Source organism: Pongo abelii, chromosome 9, assembly GCF_028885655.2.
Source record: "Pongo abelii isolate AG06213 chromosome 9, NHGRI_mPonAbe1-v2.0_pri, whole genome shotgun sequence".
NCBI lineage: Eukaryota > Metazoa > Chordata > Mammalia > Primates > Hominidae > Pongo > Pongo abelii.
Window position 1 is genome coordinate 128,750,393 of NC_071994.2, and position 20,673 is coordinate 128,771,065.

Here is a 20,673-nt window from a genome sequence, read left to right on the forward strand (position 1 = left end):
GACTTTTGTGTACTACCCCTTTGTTTCATTTTCATGTGCGATTATGTAGAAAAAAAATTATTGTCTAAGTTGATCGAGGAAACCTGAGAGCAAGGCCAATATTTGAGGTAAAAATGAGATCCTTAATTTCTTTTTCTCGGTTTTTTGTTGTTGTTGTTTTGTTTTGATTTGTTTTGTTTTTTGAGACAGAGTCTCACTTCATTACCCAGGCTGGAGTGCAGTGGCATGATCTTGGCTCACTGCAACCTTCACCTCTTGGGTTCAACAGATTCTCGTGCCTCAGCCTCCCAAGTAGATGGGATTACAGGAGTGTGAAACAACACCAGGCTAATTTTTGTATTTTTAGAGGAGACGTGGATTTTGCCATGCTGGCCAGGCTGGTCTTGAACTCCTGGCTTCAAGTTATTTACCTACCTCAGCCTCCCAAAGTGCTGGGATTACAGGGATGAGCCACCACACCTGCCAAGATCCTTAATTTCTGAAGAATTGAGTTCCTTCCAGCTTAAACATGTGTAAGTATTATACCCTGGAAGCAGCGAAGTTTTACAGAAATGGCAAAATATTACTAAAGATAACTTACAGTGGAATGTTCCAAATAAACAACACTGTACTGAAATGAATTTGAAAATAAGGGCTCCCAAATTAGTCTCATCTAGGGATGCCTATTGATGTACAAAAGCTTCTTTAAAAAATCAGTATTTTTATTAAAAACTTTATGAGGCTGGGTGCAGTGATGCAGGCCTGTAATCCCAGCACTTTGGAGGCCTAGGTGGATGGATCACCTGAGGTCAGGAGTTTGAGACCAGCCTGGCCAATAGGGCGAAACCCCATCTCTACTAAAAATACAAAAGTTAGCCAAGCGTGATGGCAGGCACCTGTAGTCCCAGCTACTTGGGAGGCTGAGGCAGGAGAATCACTTGAACCCAGGGGGTGGAGGTTGCAGTAAGCCAAGTTCATGCCACTGCACTCCAACCTGGGTGACAGAGTGAGACTCCATCTCAAAAAATAAAAATAAAAATAAATGAAGACTTTATGAAAGGTAAATAAAAAGCTTAAGCAATTAATTGATTTAAAAATTTAAATATGCTAAACTTTTGGTTTAGTTACTATCCCTATCCAAAGGAAATAGATTGCAGCACCAATTGGCTGACTTTGGGTAAGTAGTGAGGTACATTTTACCTTGGTAAAGGACAGGATTGGGTTTGAGGCCCAACTTAGGAAGATTAGAGTCCCTCCTAAGATTTAGGGGGTTAGAGGTCCCTCTCAGTAAAGTCCCTCTTGGTTAAAAATGGATTTGGCACTACAGAATGTTAACCACTATTCTCTTTGAATTTAAACTGCCTTGTACTCTTTGCTGATGGCTGTGGGTGACAGGATTAGGTGTGTACAGGAACATGGGACTGCTTTAAGAGATAGCTTCACGACTGATAAGTGGCTGCCTGAACATTTGATTCAGTGTCACTGCAAGGGGTTGGCCTTTCTCTGGCCTCCCTGAGCTCCTAGTCTTCCTCACCTCAGCACAGGCAACACTTTTCTCTCTCTTTCTCCTTCCCTTTCCTCTCTTTTCTGTTACTCAGAGCGACCATCTTGCCCAGAGACCACATGTTGAAACTTCTATAATCAACTTTGAACAGATCAAAGATGACAGGGCCCAACCAGGGACAAGTTTGAGCCCTGACAGTTCAATATCTGGTGCTAAGCAGAGTGGCTAATGTCTGTTTTGTCACATGAATTTTGCTCTGACCAGAATAGAAAATGTTTATTTGGTAACCCCATGCAAGTTCTGGGCAGCATCTTGCAAAATTGAGAGGTGTTGCCTATGGTTTCATGAAATGGAAAAAAGTAAGTTTCCTTTGTAATGTGGATTGGCCCCCAGGGCTATCGTGCAGCAAGCAGGGTGGCTAGGGCTGCTCAGGGAAAGGAAACCCAGAAGCCTGACATGCTGGCAAAAGGGTAAGAATTTCTTACCAGTCAGACTTCTGGCCTCTCTCTCTCTACTCAAACTGGTTGTAGGAATGGCAAAAATCACCATATCCTCTACAAAGTTGTAATTAATGAAAAAAAGGATTCATGAGGCTAGTCTTAAGCTGTGGCAAATCTGGTGTACTTTGTGCTTTGAATTTGTCTTTCTGCATTGTTTTGTCATAAGAAATGGTATCATGTGATAGAATGCAGGCCTAGTACCCCCATAAACTTGCTGTTCAAGTTAGCCTGGTCAGTAACAAACTTTGCTGCTGGTCTCCAAAACAAACAAAAAAACTGGATGAGGTTTCCCCCTCATCTTTTTTGTCTTTAGGAGCCTGACCTTGTAACCACATGGCCATACTTTCTCTTGGTCTTTGCCATTCAGGGAACAGGAATTTTGGGGCTGGTGTCATAGTTAGCTCTAAAAATTATCTTGAAAAGTTAAAAACCATTGCAAGCTCAAAATTGACCGCTCTAGGCTCCTTGTGGGAAGAACAATGAAACCACCCAATGCTGTAGCTTAGCATCTAAGGCTTTGTCTTTTTACAGTGGCAGTCAGGGTTCAATTCCTGGCTTAGGGAATGAGTCCTTTTTGGTTTGATATCTGGTGTGAGTTTTGCCATTTATTGATTCTCTTCTTTTCCATGAACAACTTCTGACTTCCCATTCTGAATTTTCCTTTCTCTGAAAGGAAAAGGTTACCTTTGTTCAAAAGCCAGAAATATTTGCTGTTTGTTCTGGCTAGAGTTTCATAATAAGATATTTGGTTAAAAGTCAGCTTAGTTAAAAGCAGATAGTCAAGCTATAGGTATATTTAAAATGCCTTTATGGTTCTTCCTCTTCCTGATTCTTATTTTTCTGGAAAAAAATGTTTTGTTTTTTATTTTCAGTCAACCGAATTGTATTTCTCCATTTTGTCTTCTAACCACTCTTGATGCACACATGAGGAGACCTAACATAACTTCTAACAGCCTAGGACCCCTGTGGAAAAACAGAGGAGGTGCCACAGACCCTGTTATGGGAAAAACTTGATTTCCTCATGAAACCCCAGGAATTGAAAGCACATAGATTCCTCTCAAAATCTAAGGCTAAATATACTTTTGGGGATGGCAAATGGCAGTTATGGGGAAATACTCAGCTCTTTGCATGTTTCGATCAGAGAAGCATGCTCTTGGCCATGTAGAAAGTATGGAAATGTCCCCACCTCCTACTGAGAGATAAGACTCCCATGGAGCTGGGCTGATCACAAAATGGGCTGATCGGCTTTGGGTTGCTTTGCAATGAAATGCAAAGTAAAACCATTGCTCTGGCTAGGCGTGGTGGCTCACCTCTGTAATCCCAGCACTCTAGGAGACCGAGACAGGTGGATCACTTCAGACCAGGAGTTCAAGATCAACATGGTGAACATAGTGAAACCCTGTCTCTACTAAAAATACAAAAAATTAGCCAGGCGTGGTGGCGCACACCTGTAGTCTCAGCTGCTTGGGAGGCTGAGGCAGAAAAATCACTTGAACTTGGGAGGTGGAGGTTGCAGTGAGCAGAGATTGTGCCACTGCATGTCAGCCTAGGCGACAGAGTGAGACTCTGTCTCAGAATAACAACAACAACAACAAAAAACTCATTTATCTGTCTTGTTCTATAGCATTTCTCTTTTGGGGATCTAGGATCCAGTATTGTTAGGAGTAGCGAATATCCACGTTACTGGCAGCAAATCCAAACGAGTATGCAGAACCTAAATTCTTGCCTCTTCAAAAGAAAGAATTTGACTGAGGGACACAAGACAGAAAAAGAGACTGAGGCAAGTTTCAGAGCAGGAGTGGAAGTTCATGAAAAAGTTTTAGAGGAGGAAAGAAAGAAAAGTACACTTGGAAGAGACCAAAGTGGGCACTTTGGAGGTCAAGTGTTCCCTTTAACCTTGATCCTAGGACTTTATATACTGGTGAAGCAGCTACATTGTCTGGGGTACATACCCTGACAATGTACCCTGGGGTTTGTTATCACACACTAGGGAAATTTAGGACTGTGTAAACAAGGTATGAGGCCAGTTCTCCCCATGGGGCTTTTATCAGCTCTGCAGGTAGAGGTTGACTCCTTAAAGGGAAGCATACCCTTCCAGTCAAAGCCTTGATAAAATAACCAATTTTTCCAATTGTGTCCTGTCAAAAAATAAAAATGGATTCTTATTGCACCGATGCAAACAACTATATCACCATAAGTTGTTGGGCAATATAACTGCCAAACACACAGATAGTTTCCAAATTCTAGAGGAACCAGGCAGAGAGAAACAAACATGATCCAAATTTTGTTCACAGGAGTATAACTTACTCAATTATTAAAGACCATAAATAGTTCAAAATCAGTTTCCTTGATGCTGAAAAACAAAACAAGAATCAGAAATATTCTAAGCAAAAGTCAAAAAGGTTGCTTTAACTTTCTGAGTGCAGTCCATTTAGTTAATTCATTTTGCTTAATATTCGTGAACATGTCAGTTCTTTACGAGTCCTTTACATTTTTTCTCGATTCCAATGTTACAATTTTCAAAGCTATTAGAAAACTGCATTTGAGAACACTGTTAAAGTCTTATAGCTTGGGCTGGACGTGGTGGCTTACACCTGTAATCCCAGCATTTTGGGAGGATGAGGCAGGTGGATCACCTGAGATCGGGAGTTCAAGACTAGCCTGACCAATATGGAGAAACCCTGTCTCTACTAAAAGTACAAAATTAGTTGGGCGTGGTGGCGCATGCCAGTAATCCCAGCTACCTGGGAGGCTGAGGCAGGAGAATCGCTTGAACTCGGGAGGCGGAGGCTGCAGTGAGCTGAGATCGTGCCATTGCACTCCAGCCTGGGCAACAAGAGTGAAACTCTGTCTCAAAAGAAAATAAAAAAACATAATAATAAAGTCTTATAGCTTGATTATAACCCATCTTTTGAGAAGGAAAAAAGCAAGGCAACAATTGTCTCTGAATGACAAAATTTCCAGGATAGTTGCAGTTAAATACATGACTGACAAAGAAGTTTAGTTATCTCTGTGGTTTATAAAAACTTTACCCTTAATTATGATTGATAGCATACACTTAGACATTAGAATTTTAGAAATTCCATACAATTTTGGAACATATATTATTATTATTCACTAAAATATAACCTAAAGAAGATTAGACATCATTTTGGCAATCTCATGTGACTAAACATATCACATAATCCTGTTTACCACTTCTCTGGATGTTTCAGGGACCCTCTGAACCATCCAGAAAGTCAGACATCAAGAAAGACAATTTTGAAACTTGAAATTTGATTTTGGGATGCCTGTTAAACGTTAAAGGTTTAAAACACTTGACGTTATAAAATAGAATTCCAGATTTCCATAAATTATTTTACCAAAATGATGACTCAAAAGGCAAAAACCGTTCATTAGCCTTTACTATTGCACAAAAATCCTGTTCAAGGCCAAATTTTACCCTTGCATTACTTTACTAATGTTAATCCAAATTTATTTAAATGAAACCTTATAAAGGATTCCATCTAATCTTAACCAATTTGACCATAAGGTGAAATCTTTACAAATCCTTTATAACCCCTTTTGCTAAAGGGCAGATTAGTGTCTTAAGACAAACTTGCTGTGCTTTTATTTAAATGCTCAATCTATAAAAAGACTATATAATACCTTTTTGAATTTAGTTAATGTTTGCACATTTTTTGCAAGATTAATATTTACAATCTTTTCACAACTTACTTAAACCTTTAGCTGTATCATATAAAATTTAAGATAATCCCTCATCCCTGGGAAAATTTACATTTCCATGCTTTCTTATAATCTTTTACTAAAAGACACATTTTACTGTTTGTATATGCCTTGCATATAAAACTGTTTAGTGACCTTAAATACATGTTGCACTGTTAACTCTTAGCAACTTTTACTTTTGGTGAAAACTTAGTTAGTAAGCAATTTCAATCATGCACCAGGTGTGAAGCCTAGGATCCAGACAGAAGTGCAGATAAGGTCGGACTCTTCCCAGAGTCTAACTCCATGTGTTCCAGGCCTTGCCTATCTGCAAAGCAGGCAGTATACAACCTTGGAACATTTAGCAAACCTAGCATTTGACCTTATATGATTTAGACCACCTATTTGCTTTTTGATGACACCTGCATTTTATCAATAATCCCTAAGACTATTTTTATTCCTTTTTTTTTTTTTTTTTTTGAGACAGAGTCTTGCTCTGTCACCCAGACTGGAGTGCAGTGGCACCATCTCAGCTCACTACAACTTCTACCTCATTGGTTCAAGTGATTCTCCTGCCTCAGCCTCCCGAGTAGCTGAGGTTACAGGTGCCCACCACCATGCCCAACTAATTTTTGTATTTTTATTAGAGATGGGGTTTTGCCATATTGGCCAGGCTGGTCTTGAACTCCTGACCTCAGGTGATCCATCCACCTCAGCCTCCCAAAGTGCAGGGATTACAGGCTTGAGCCACTGCACCCAGCCTATTTTTATTTCTTAAAGATTAAAGTCATGTGAACTAAAAATATATTTGATTTAAGTGTTTATTTTCTTTTAAAGCCAGCTCTTTTTTACAGATATTACACACAACATATATACGCCCAGACAGAAAATATAGCACTTGCAAGATTTTTCATTTGCCAGTTTCTTAATTAGATTACTGGCTTCAGGGTGGAGCCCTTGGAGGAACAGGGCAAGGCGACATGCATTTTTAGGGTCTAATAAGCAGGCACAACTGATAGCAAAGACAGATCTCTAAAATTAAGGGATCCATTTTACACTGGATTTTGGATCCCCAAAAGGAGGGAAATACTATGAGAGAAGACAATGCAGTGCTTCTACTGTGTATTTCATTGCAAGGCAACACAAAGCCAATTGGCTTATTTTGTAATCAGCCCATCTCCCATGGGAGTCTCATCTCTTAGTTGTGGGTGGGGGATGTTTCCATATCTTTCAGGTGGCCAAGAGCATGCTTCTCTGATTTATAACTATTATTAGCCATCCCTTAAACTGTATTTCCTACCTGGTTATTACACACCAAAACTCTCTCCTAATGTGAAGTAATTTGATACCCCCAAAACTCAAAATTGTCAGATAACACAATGCAAAACACAACAGAGCCTTTGATTTTAAGAGAGAACTATGTGCTTTTAATTCCTGGGGTTTCATGAGGAAAACAGAGGTTTTTTTCCCAAAATGGGGTCTGTGGTGCCTCCTCTGTTTTTCCCTAGGAGTCCCATGCTACCAGAAGTTATTTTAGGGCCTCTCATGCATGCATTAAGAGTGGCAAGACAAAAAAAAAAAAAAAAAAAAACAGAGAAAAATAATTCGGTTGACTGAAAAGAAAAAAAACAAAACATTTTCCAAAAAAACAAGATCCAAGAAGAGAAAAACATAAAGGCCTTTTAAATCTACCTATAAATTGAATATCCACTTTTAATTAACCTGAGCACTCTTTAAGAAAATCATTTTAAATCCCTTGTTACTCGACTTTAACCATGCCAAGCAGTTAAGATGTTCAATTTTTGAACATCACAAAATGTAACCTCACAGGTGAAACCAATGAGCCTTAATTAGGTTATGACTTAACCACGAGTATAAAAGGTATTTTCAAAAGGGTGATAAGGAGCTTTTGAAATTGTCATTGCAAAATTGTGACTGAGAATGTGAAAGAGATCTGATCCAAACAGCTCCATTTTGCTTCCAGCCCCCAAGTTGTCCTTGTCCATCCCAGGCATAGGCCAAACCAACTTTGGGAGGAGCCTGGTTTACAGTTTATAGTCTGAACCAAAGATGATAACAGCCCTTTCTTAAGATATACTTCCCTCTTGCCTGGGGACCAGACCAAGAACCTAGCCAGAAGATTAGAAACCATGACCTAGGAGTCACGCAGCTGGAGGCTGCACGATTTTGACCCTCCCCAAACTGCTCTCAAGATTAGTGCTTAAGATATTTTGTAAACCCTGCCCTTGATGGATCAGCGGGACCACTCAGACTGACAAACTGGCTTATCTGATTTTGCGGCCCTCACCCAGGAATTGACTTAGTACAAGAATACAGCCACCATTGTAAAATGGCAGAGACTAAAACAAAATATTGCCATGTGGTTACAGGTCATGTTCCCAAAGACATGAAACAAGACGGAGGCTTGTAGCCTAGTTTGTTACTGACCATTTTGTTGTGCTGGCTTGAACAGCAGGCTTATGGGGTCCTGGGCCTGCATCCTAACCTAAGGTACCCTTTTTCTTTTGACAGAACCATACAGAAAGACTCACAAAGTACACCAGATTGACTACAGCTTAAGACCAACCTCACAAATCCTTTTTCATTAATTAAAACTTTACAGAGAATATAAACAATGATTCTTATTATGCTTTTTGCCAGTTTGCATAGAGAGAGAAGCCAAAAGCTTGACTGGTTAAAAAAAAAAAAAAAAACTTTTACCCTTTTGCCAGCATGTCAGGCTTCTGGGTTCCCTTCCTCCTAGCTCAACCCTAAGCCGAGCATTTTAAGGTTTGGGGAAGTCAACTTTTCCAAGGTTGGAAGAACATTGTAAAAGAACTATTTTAAACTGTGAAAGAAGGAAAGATACCATAGAAAAGTCTAGGGGATCCAATTAGGGTTCTCAAGAGGTACTGCCTCTCTTCCTATTAGGGATGGTGTTTCCCCTATTTCTTCACCTTTTCTATTGTCCCTTTTCCTTTTAGACCTACTATAGGAGACATATTGCTCATCCCCCAGATTTCTCTGCTGCCTACATAGCTGCCTGCTTCTCAGCTGTGGTTAGGGTTTGGCTTAGGAGCAGCATAACATCCCTCTATGAGAGGACAAATACCTACTTTGGAAGTCTTCTATATAACTATCAGAGTCATCAGCAAATAAAGTCTCCCTTTATTTGCTTAAGATCCTGTAATGAGAAGGGAACTTTATCAGGCCTCTGAGCCCAGGCCAGGCCATCGCATCCCCTGTGACTTGCACGTATACATCCAGATGGCCTAAAGTGACTGAAGATCCACAAAAGAAGTAAAAACAGCCTTAACTGATGACATTCCACCATTGTGATTTGTTCCTGCTCCACCCTAACTGATCAATGTACTTTGTAATCTCCCCCACCCTTAAGAAGGTACTTTGTAGTCTCCCACACCCTTAAGAAGGTTCTTTGTAATTCTCCCCACCCTTGAGAATGTACTTTGTGAGATCCACCCCTGCCCACCAGAGAACAACCCCCTTTGACTGTAATTTTCCATTACCTTCCCAAATCCTATAAAACGGCCCCACCCCTATCTCCCTTCGCTGACTCTCTTTTCGGACTCAGCCCGCCTGCACCCAGGTGAAATAAACAGCCATGTTGCTCACACAAACCCTGTTTGGTGGTCTCTTCACACGGACGCGCATGAAAAACTTGAACCCTAGTAGCATCACCTCCATTGGGCATATCCTGTAGAGGGAAGACTGAAGCTGGGGGAGTGGGAAATTTTGGAGATGGTAGAGATGGAAGAGCTGGTGGTGTGGTTGGCGGTGGCTCCAAATACGGGGGTCTGGAAGGGCTGAGACACCCAATAGCTTCCTCAGATGGTTCCCCCAGAAGTTGCTTTTTTACTTTTGGGGAATTATTCTCTTTGGGCCTGCCTGATAAGATTGCTAAAAGAGCTGTGTTGATTTTAGAATGCCTGCAAAAGGTCTAGTAAAAAGGCCATGTCCTTGTGCAAAAGAAAATGAGCCACTTTTTCTTTAAAGTCTCAGGGTGAAAGGGGTCCCAGTGCTTCAGAATGCACTCCAGGGGAGGGCAGGTTGAAGATGGTATCCATCTAGAAAAAGAAGTGAGAAAAGGGCATCCCTTTAGTCTTTCTTTTGGTGTGACCCAGGGTGGAGAGGAAGACAGTGGGGATGTCCCCTCCTGCTGTTTTCCATCCATGATTTCTGGGTCCTGGCACATGCCACCCATGGTTGCAGGTATGACCCCCCAGCCATGGAACACGAGGAACTAAGCAACTAGGGCTAGTCACGCTCACCCAAGTGGCTCTAGTCCTCTCCCTGTGATTTCCCTTTGACTACCTAGACGTATGTGACTGGCCTGGCTCCCCAAAAAATGGATCTCAAGAAAAACTACGTAATAGTTGGACAAAGCCCCTTTAATGGAAGGGGCGTGTGAGATTGAATTCTACATCCTGCTATTATGGCCCATGCTAAAGCATTTACCCTTAAAGAATGGTTCTGGTTAACTTCCAAACTTAAAATCCCCTCACTAATTAAGTACCATTCTAATTGGAGGCAGAATAGGTGCTGTAAAAGAACATAGGGACTAAATGGTCATTTTCCTGCTGAAGGGACAGTATTGAGACTAAAATTTGGCTTCAGAGTATATTTTACTCCTAGTTGTTGGAGGCAGAATTTTCCTGTTTACAGAAGCAGCATAAAGCCTGGTTTCTGGTAGAGGGGTGCACAAAGGGGAGAGAACTGGGAAGCTAGGGTGTTTCCGTGAAGGACCAACAATATGCCTCATGGAGAGGATCCCTATTCCACTAGGTAGCACTGTTGACCTTGAAACACCATGCGCTCTCTAGACTAGGGGCAGAGTGAGCTTGACATGCCATGTGCTCTCCAGACCAAGGGCAGAGAGTGACCTGGAAGTGTTATGTGCTCCCCAGACAAAGGGCAGAGAGAGACTTGGGAATACCATGTGCTCTCTAGACCGAGGGCAGAGAGAGTGATGCTCACTGTTGTGGGGGAACCTCTGTTCCTAGAAAATTACAGAGACACCTTCCCTTGAGCTGTATCCCCAGTTACTATGACATTCCCTGATCCTGCCAAACAAGATTACTTCCCTGAACTGTAAAACTTCCCACACATTGCATACACAGAGAGGATAAGCGATATGACCATTGTGGACAGGAAAGGAGGAAATTATGATAGGAAAGTTGGAGATCCTGTTGCTGACACCCCATTGGGGTGGTCAGAGGCTGGGGTCAGTCCAGAAGCCTTTAGATAACACTGAGGGGTAGCTCCAGCCAGAAGTCCTCAGTTGCTCCAGGACTTCTTCCAGCCCCACGTGATGGCTAAGTCCTCCACGAAAGGAAACTGGTTTAAACATGGCCAATATAGGCCAGGCACAGTGGCTCATGCCTGTAATCCCAGCACTTTGGGAGGCTGAGGCAGGTGGACCACCTGAGGTCAGGGGTTTGAGACCAGCCTGGCCAACATGGTGAAACCCCATCTCCAATAAAAATACAAAAATTAGCTGGGCATGGTGGCACATGCCTGTAATCCTAGCTACTTGGAAGACTAAGGCAGGAAGAATCACTTGAACCTGGGAGACGGAGGTTGCAGTGAACCGAGATTGCACCACTGCACTCCAGCCTAGGTGACAGAGCAAGACTCTGTCTCAAAAAAAAAAAGGTGGGGGGGGGGGCAATATGCCCAGCATCCTATGGATACTGGGGGATTCTCCATGTTCTCCACAGCAAGACTGTCCCCCAAGTCTTCTAAGGCTGGCAGCCACACTAATCATTTTTAAATGGCTAAAGGGGGCCCAGTATTTGGTTTGATTTAGTTCTAAAATGGAGGCTGAGAGCCTCAAAATGGAAGGACAGAGTTGGAGTCCACTCCTCTACTCACTCTTCTGATGAATGCTATACCTTGGTATCCCAGGCAAGGTCCCCATTATGAAGCAGCTACATTGTCTGGGTTATATAACCTGGGGTTCATTGTTACCTGCCAGGGAAATTTAGGACATGGACACACACAAGGAATTTAGGAACAGAGGTAGAAGAGAAAGAGAAACAGCTTCCTCTATAGAAGAAGGGGCCTTGAGTGGAAAAGACTAGCTAGCAGTCAATGTGTCGAGTTCTATAGTCCAGTTTGAGGAGGCAATTCTGATTTACCCAGGGCTCATAGATTGGTTTGATCAGGTATGACGTTTACACAGTGCATGGGGAAGGCTGTCGTCCCACCCTAATGTTTTTATGCAAATGGGCTTTCTAGTTGATTACTGCCATCTTGTCAGCTCCTTTACAGTACATGTGGCTGGAAGAGAAGGGATGAGGAAGCCGCCACCTTGAACATGTCTAGTCCTTAGTTCCTGCCTGCATTCACCCATGCAAGCTTCCATCTTGCAGGCTGCTCTTTGTTAGAAAATGATTTGGGGCTGCTTTTCATTAAAAAGAAAAGCCTTACTGAGGACTCCCATACCCATCCTATCTGCCTAAGTGATTTCTTCTTAACTACTATATCACTGGCACACTTCTAGCCTTACACCACATTCCCTTCATTCTCTTTCCTTAGGGTGAGCTGTCCACATGCACAGTGCTCTCCTTAAACTTAGGAGGTAAGCTTGCGCGGTGTGTTTAAGAAGTTGTATACCTGGCTGGGTGCGGTGGCTCACGCCTGTAATCTTAACACTTTGGGAGGCCGAGGTGGTCAGATCATGAGGTCAAGAGATCGAGACCATCCTGGCCAACATGGTGAAACCCTGTCTCTACTAAAAATAAAAAAATTAGCCGGGGGTGGTGGCATGTGCCTGTAGTCCCAGCTAAGGCAGAAGAATCACTTGAACCCGGGAGGCAGAGGTTGCAGTGAGCCGAGATCCTGCCACTGCACTCCAGCCTGGGCCACAGAGCAAGGCTCCGTCTCAAAAAAAATAAAAATAAAAGAAGTTGTACACCTGCCTTCCTGAAGATTTCCTCCCTTTTCTGGTGAAATGCCCCTAGAAGGTCATACTCCACCATTTTATCTGATAATGCAGATGCCCAAGCGCACTCCCCCAATTCCTGTTATTTTATTGGAAGCTGCTGATTACCATTATCTAGCATTTTTATCTATTGGGAAATTGTCTCTCCCTGGCCTCTGTGACCAATTCTAATTTTTAGAGAGGCAGTGTGGCAACTGCCAAACCATCACCTGATGGTCGCCTGACATTCCTGGTTGGGTGGAGGTGAGCCCTCTCCTGCCCTGCTCATGCCTGGCTAGCTACCTAATGTAACAGTATGAAAATGGGACCCTGAATTTTTTTGGGATCTGTTTTGCTTTCCAGATCCTGTTTATTAGGCCCAAGAAACTACATGTTTTCCTAGCCCTGTTCCTCAGAGAACTGCATCCTGAAGCCAGTAATCTAATTAAGAAACTTAAAAACTGGCAAATGAAAACCCTTACAACTACTGGATCTTCTTCTGTCTGTGTAGTTACGTGTGTTATGTGTGTAATGTTTATGTTTGAAGGAGCTCTTGTTAATTTGCTTAGAAATAACAAATGCTTAAATCAATTTTTTTTGTCAGAGAATTAGAAAACTAATGCCTTTTAGTTCATGTGACTTTAGTAAGCTTTGGGAAATAAAAAATTTTAAAGATTATTGGTCAAATAAAGATATTTGGTCTAAATTAGGCAGGTTAGATATTAGATTTGCTAAATTCTTTAAGGTAATAAACTGCTTCTTTAACTTTTGAAAATTGTTCAACTTACCTGCTTTGAAGCCATTAGATTCTAGGTGAGGCCTGGGGACATATGGAGTTAGCCATTCCCCCTGATTATGCTGGAAAGAGTCAGACGTTATGTGGACTTCTGTCTGGTGTCCTGGGCTCCACACCTAGTACATAATTACAATCGCTTACTTACCAGGTTTTTCACCAAAAAAAAAAAAAAAAAAAAAGAAAAATTGCTAAGAGTTAGCACTGTAACATGTAATTGAGACTTATGAAAAAAACAGTTTTACTTGGAAGGTGTGTGAGGAAAACTGAAATATGCTTTTAGTAAAAGATTACAAGAAGGCATGGGAATGTAAATTTTTGCCTAGTTTAGAGGGTTAAAGGATTGTTTTAAATTATGTAGGATAAAGCTAAAGGTTTGAGCAAGTTGTGGAAGGTTTGTGAAAAATTAATCTTGTAAAAGAAATTGTGTGTGTGAACATATAGGCTAAATTTAAACTGAACACTGGAATGAAAGCACAATAGGGTTTTCTGAGAGCATTGATCTGCTCTTTAACAATAATTCGTAAAGGGTTATAAAAGGTTTATGAGAATCTTACCTTATGGTCAGATTGATTAAGACTGAATAGCTGTCCATTCTTTGCTAACGTTTGGCCGGGCGCGGTGGCTCATACCTGTAATCCCAGCACTTTGGGAGGCCAAGGCAGGCGGATCACAAGGTCAGGAGATCGAGACCATCCTGGCTAACATAGTGAAACCCCATCTCTACTAAAAATACAAAAAGAAAAAATTAGCCAGGCGTGGTGGTAGGTGCCTGTAGTCCTAGCTATTCAGGAGGCTGAGGCAGGAGAATGGCGTGAACCTGGGAGACGGAGGTTGCAGTGAGCCGACATCATGCCACTGCACTCCAGCCTGGGCGACAGAGCGAGACTCTGTCTCAAAAAAAAAAAAAAGATTGAATAGATTTTTCTATAATGTTTTATTAAAAAATTGAGTTGACATTAATAGTACACTAATGCAAGGATGAAATTTGGCTTTCTCTCTTGAACAAGATTTTCATGTAATATTAAAGGATAACGAAAGATTTTTGTTTGCCTTTTGAATAAACTACAGGAAAAACAAGGGAAAGAGAAGAGACAGATTTTTTGGAAAGCTAAGTCTTCCCTCTACCAATTAGTAAAGGTTTTCACTTTTTTAAAATGTTTGAGTCATCATTTTGACTAAATGAATGACTTACTGTGCCCTGGAATCCTATTTTATAATATCAAGTGTTTTAAACCTTTAACATGTTTGACAGGCCTCCTGAAATCAAAGTTCATCTTCAAAATTGTCTTTCCTGACCTCTAATTCTGGAATACTACAGAGGGCCCCTGAAGCATCCAAAAGAGAGGTAAACAGGATTTTTTGACATGCTAAATTATACGGGAAGCATTTTTTTGTTTTGTTTTGAGATGGAGTTTCGCTCTTGTTGCCCAGGCTGGAATGCAGTGGCATGATCTTGGCTCACCACAACCTCCAGCTCCCGGGTTCAAGCGATTCTCTTGCCTCAGTCTCCCAGGTAGCTGGGATTACAGGCATTCACCACCACCCCCCGCCAATTTTGTATTTTTAATACAGACGGGGTTTCTCCATGTTGGTCAGGCTGTCTCAAACCCCTGACCTCAGGTGATCCATCCACCTCGGCCTCCCAAAGTGCTGGGATTACAGGTGTGAGTCACCATGCCTGGCTGGGAAGCATCGTTAAAAAGAATAATAATGGGCTGGGCACAGTGGCTCATGCCTGTATTCCCAGCACTTTGGAAGGCCGAGGCAGGTGGATCACGAGGTCAAGAGTTCAAGACCAGCCTGACCAACATGGTGAAAACCCATCTCTACTAAAAATACAAAAATTGGCTAGGCGTCGTGGTGTGTGCCTGTAATCCCAGCTACTCAGGAGGCTGAGGCAGGATAATCACATGAATCTGGGAGGCGGAGGTTGCAGTGAGCTGAGATCGTGCCATTGCACCCCAGCCTGGGCAACAGAGCGAGACTCCATCTAAAAAAGAAAGCTTAGCCTCCTTCAGGTTATATTTTAGTGAATGTTATTAATATTTGTTCCAAAATTGTATGGGATTTCTAAAATTCTAATATGTCTGAGTATATGTTATCAATCATAATTATAGTTATTATGTTAAGCTATTCTAGACTACAGAAATAACCAAATTTCCTTGTTGATTTGTCTTTTACTATGACTATTTAAAGTAATTTCCAGTCCGGGCACAGTGGCTAATGCCTATAATCTCAGCATTTTGAGAGACCAAGGCGGGCAGATCACCTGAGGCCAGGAGTTTGAGACCAGCCTGGCCAACATGGTGAAACTCTGTCTCTACCAAAATACAAAAGTTAGCTGGGTATGGTGGCAGGTGCCTGTAATCCCAGCTACTCAGGAGACTGAGGTAGGAGAATTGCTTGAACCCAGGAAGTGGAGGTTGCAGTGAGCCAAGATGATACCACTGCACTCCAGCCTGGAGAATACAGTAAGACTGTGTCTCAAAAATAAATAAATAAAAATAAAGTCATTTCCAAAGTTAATTACTTAATTCAGATGCAGCTTCTGAAAACTTCACAAGTACAGAAAAGCCTATAATATGATGTCTTTTAGGAAGTTCAAGAAAGGATGGAAAAGACCCTGAAAAGCACTTTTGAATACAGGTTTCTGACAACTTCATAATCATATCATTCAGACTGGGTGAGAATTCCTGGAACTGTAATGAAAAGACTGACTGGTTTATAAAACTGCTAACCAAAGTAGAACAAAAATTAATTGAATACCAAGAAAATGCTTTGCCAGATTTTCATGCTACATCAGCTAATACTAAAATTGTGTAGATATACAATTAACTCCATGGTCTAAGTCAAATTACTTATGATAACCCATCAGTTATTAGTGCTATGCTCCTAAATTGGAGAAACAACTGGTATTCAAGAAGACATATGTTCAATGTTAACCATGGACTCATGGAAAACCAGGATGGCTGTCTTGTCTTTCCTGAGTCCTTAAAGCTCTTGTTATTAAAAGTTCTGCATTCCATGACTCATCACGGAAAAGATAAAATGATCCAAATTAAATATATATTGGTGTGGTGACTTCTAAATTGCTAAAATAGTTTATGACTAATGTTTGATTTGTCAAACCCATATTCCTGGAAAGACGATCAAAGCTATAGGTACATTTTGCTACTTGATGGGCCATTTAAACATTTATAGAGGAATTTCATCCAATTGTCTTTTTTTCACCTTGAGACAGTCTTACTCTGTCATCCAGGCTGGACTGCAGTGGCATGATCTCAGCTCAGTGCAACCTCTGCCTCCTGGGTTCAAGCAATTCTCCTGCCTGAACCTCCTAAGTAGCTGGGATTACAGGTGCCTGCCATCATGCCTGGCTAATTTTTGTATTTTTGGTAGAGATGGGGTTTCACCATCTTCACCATTACCATGTTGGCCAGGCTGGTCTCAAACTCCTGACATCAAGTGATCCACCCACCTTGGCCTCCCAAAGTGCTGGGATTACAGGTGTGAGCCATCACACCTGGCCAATTGTCATTTTCAGTTCATGTTTTCTAGTTGCATAAAAGCTTTCCTATGCAAGAGAGCTAATGTTATGATAGTAGATTATTATGCCATAGTGTATTTTGACAAGGTAAAGAAAGCTTTTTATGGTTCACTGACTGAGTACAATCAACCCCTTCATAATCTAGAATCTGAAGATTGGATCTTCTGAGAACATCAGAGAAACACTGCCCTTGCCATCTACACTGTAGCAAAACTTTGGGACCTTGAACTTTGGGTTCACAATCTCACAACCAAGAAGGGGCCCTCTACACTCTTGGAACTGTACACCCATTGGAACCCTTAAGGAAAAGCTAACCAGGGAAGTTTCTCCTAAGAAGATAGCATCCTCGATGTGGACAGCTTTTCACAAGATCATGAATCAAGACTTCTCTACTATCATGAGATCGTAGAATATTTATCTTTGAATATTTTTTCCTTTGCTTATGCCTCTGTAGACAACAGAGGTGAAAAGCGGGTCTGTTCTGTGTACATATGGGGTATACTTTTATTTGTGAGGGATTTTGTAGCCAGCCTTATACATGGATGACCTTACATTTTGATAGATGAAAGATGAAGGCCCAATGTAGGCTGAGAAACTTTAATGATACATACATTGCCTCACAATCAGCCACAAACAGAACATTGGTTCACTCCTCTTAACCCACATCATGGGTTAAAGAGAATATTGCCAGGAGGCCTTCACTCTTCTAGAAGGACATCATTTGTTAGGTCCTTTTTTCGATGGTTTGGAGTAAAAGAGGCAATGATTAGAAATGTATCCCTCATGATAGGCTCTATAGCAGATTCTGCTGTAAAGGCCATGGTTACACAACAAACTTTAAATTCTCTTGTGAAAGTTATGCTAAATAATAGTATTGCTCTAGATTACTTACTGGCTAAACAGAAGTATCTGTGCAGCTGCTGGCACTTGTGGTCTATGGAGAAATACATCAAATGTACATTATAGAGATTCAGTTGCAGGGGATTAATTAAGAGACTGCTTAGTTACGTGAGTAGACTCTTTATCTAACTCATTCTTTGATCTATTTAGTTTTACGTGGTTTGGTTTATGGAGACCCTTGGTAAGGAGCATACTCCACACTCTTGGTGTTATCCTCCTGATAGTCATAATAGTAGTCTCCCTGGTGTGCTGTATTCTCTCAGAGATTTTAAGTGTTTGCATGCAGCCATCTCTAGAATGTCAAATGGTCTCTCTTCAACTGCAATTTCAAGAGCTGAAAGAAATGTGTGACCATGAGGACACTGTAACCTATAAATGATATGCTGAGACCGGAAACGCAAAATGATGGTACCTGAGAGCGGTGCTAAGGCCCTAAGTTTTGGTCACACCCTCACCTAAGTAAGAACCTGACTGAAAGGGGGGAATTTTAAAACAACATTATGGGAGGCCACTGTTTTGGACTGAGCTCATGAACTAGGCCCCAGTGGACCAGACCAAACCAAAATGGAGTTACTCATGCTAAATGTGACATAATCAAACTAAGACTTTAAGAAAACACAGGTTCTAGACCAGACCAGGTTTTATTTTTCTCCTATAAACAGGATGTTCAGGCATAAGGAGGTACCCTCTACTCAGTCTTTGTTCCTACCTTACAAAACCTGCTGTTCTACTGTTTCCCAGTGGGTTTTAAGACCAAATAAGTACACTTATGATGGTATTAGTGACATCAATGACTAAAGTTTTGGTCAATCTCTCAAAATTGAGAAGATGACCAAAAGTGGGGAATTGTTAAATCAAGATTAGCCTATGCATACTAAAGTATGACAAGAAGAAAAAAAAGTTTAGCCTAAAGCTGCCTCCTTATATATTTTAAGTTCAACCTAAAGGTTTCTCTGTACATCGTGAACTATAACAAGTGGAGGTGTAAACAGACCGTAGCCTACACTTGTGCCAATCACAAGGTTTTGGCCAATCAAATGTAGCCAACTGTTTGAACTGTGTTCAAATAAGGCAAACTCCAACCTATAACCAATCCAGCTGTCTGTACCTCACTTTCGTTTTTTGCATGTCACTTTCCTTTTTCTGTCCTTAAATCTTCTTCCACCATGTGGCTGCACTGAAGTCTCAGAGCCTACTCTGGCTCAGGAGGCTGCCCGATTCACAAATCATTCCTTGCTCAATTAAACTCCTTTAAATTTATTTCTGCTAAAGTTTTTCTTTTATCACTACCAAACTATATAAAAGAGCTAATCAATTGACTTAAAAGAAAAGAAATGCTTATCAGATTAGTAAAAATTAGCTCAGATACTTTTAATTCACATGATCTTGGTAATCTTTGGTAAAATTAATTTGTTAAATTTAACCTCAAAACTGTCTCCAGTAATTTAAAATGTTTAAGTCATATTATGTTAAAACCTCAATTTTTTTTTCCATAGGAAATTTGGGTTATTAAATTAAAATGGAGCATAAAAAATGTTTTTGGTGAAGTTTATAAAACACAAAGATAAGGATTTTGCAAAAAACAAAAAGCTTGTTTCTTTCTAGTTAAGAAACAATTGAAGAGTCACTTTAAGCTGAATGAAAAAGTATACAAGTAAAAGTAATGGTTAAAAAAACAATTAAGGTCTGGGCGCGGTGGCTCACACCTGTAATCTCAGCACTTTGGGAGGCTGAGGCATGCGGATCACAAGGTCAGGAGAGCGAGATCATCCTGGCTAACATGGTGAAACCCCCTCTCTACTAAAAATACAAAAAATTAGCCAGGCCTGGTGGCACACGCCTGTAGTCCCAGCTACTTGGGAGGCTGAGGCAGGAGAATCGCTTGAACCCGGGAGGCAGAGGTTGCAGTGAGCCGAGATGGCGCCACTGCACTCCAGCCTGGGCAAAAGAGCGAGACTCCGTCTCAAAAAAAAAAAAAAAAAATTAAGACAGGGAAAGAAGTTTATCTCTAAGACCTGTGGCTTCCAAGAAGATAGTCGATGTGAGTGAAAGGCAAAACCAAGTAACTATTAAAACCAGAGGATAGGCCGGGCACGGTGGCTCACATCTGTAATCCCAGCACTTTGGGAGGCCGAGGTGGGCGGATCACAAGGTCAGGAATTCAAGACTAGCCTGGCCATTATGGTGAAACCTCGTCTCTACTAAAAATACAAAAATTAGCTGGGCGTGGTGGTGGGTGCCTGTAGACCCAGCTACTTGGGAGGCTGAGGCAGGAGAATCACTTGAACCTGGGAGGTGGAGGTTGCAGTGAGCCAAGATCGTGCCACTGCACTCCAGCCTGGCGACAGAGCAAGACTCCATCTCAAAACAAAAAACAAAACAAACCCAGAGGGTATAATGTAAAGGAATGGTTCCATTTTGTAGATTGGTATCATCAGCTTCTTAAAAAATCTTTACTACAGTGAATTGTAAAAATAAACAATTTATGGACAAAATCCTTAATTTTAAATGCTACAGAATTGAAGAGCTTGTTTGGGTTAATGCAGAGCCCACAGCTCACTATTGAACAATCACTGATAAGTATATGTAATCCAAATGCACAGGAGGTTATTCCTGAAAGAATGATCAGCTAGTGGACCAGATAAATGCCACTGTAAGGTCTGTTTGCCCTGTGAAGGGGACTACCCAGCTCTCCCTATAAAATACCAAGTGAAGCACCCCAGATGAAGCAGTTATTGAATAATATGCTTCATATGTGAGCAATGACTGGCTTTATGATAACTGGGATATCCTCCCACT

At 41.3% G+C, this 20,673-nt stretch overlaps 1 protein-coding gene across 5 annotated transcripts in view; it reads right to left on the reverse strand.

Moving 5' to 3' along the window:
• Nucleotides 1–20,673, reverse strand: part of FEZ1 (fasciculation and elongation protein zeta 1) — a 140,101-nt gene that overhangs the window by 91,356 nt on the left and 28,072 nt on the right. The window contains exons 3-4 of one of the 5 annotated variants that reach the window (XM_063728261.1): nucleotides 13,982–14,150; nucleotides 13,420–13,543 (exon numbers count right to left, since the gene is read on the reverse strand). The exons of 3 other annotated variants lie outside the window; for them this stretch is intronic. The gene's annotated coding sequence lies outside the window, so the exon portion shown is untranslated. The remainder of the gene's footprint in view (nucleotides 1–13,419; nucleotides 13,544–13,981; nucleotides 14,151–20,673) is intronic. One more of the 5 variants, XM_063728262.1, reaches the window with a different exon arrangement.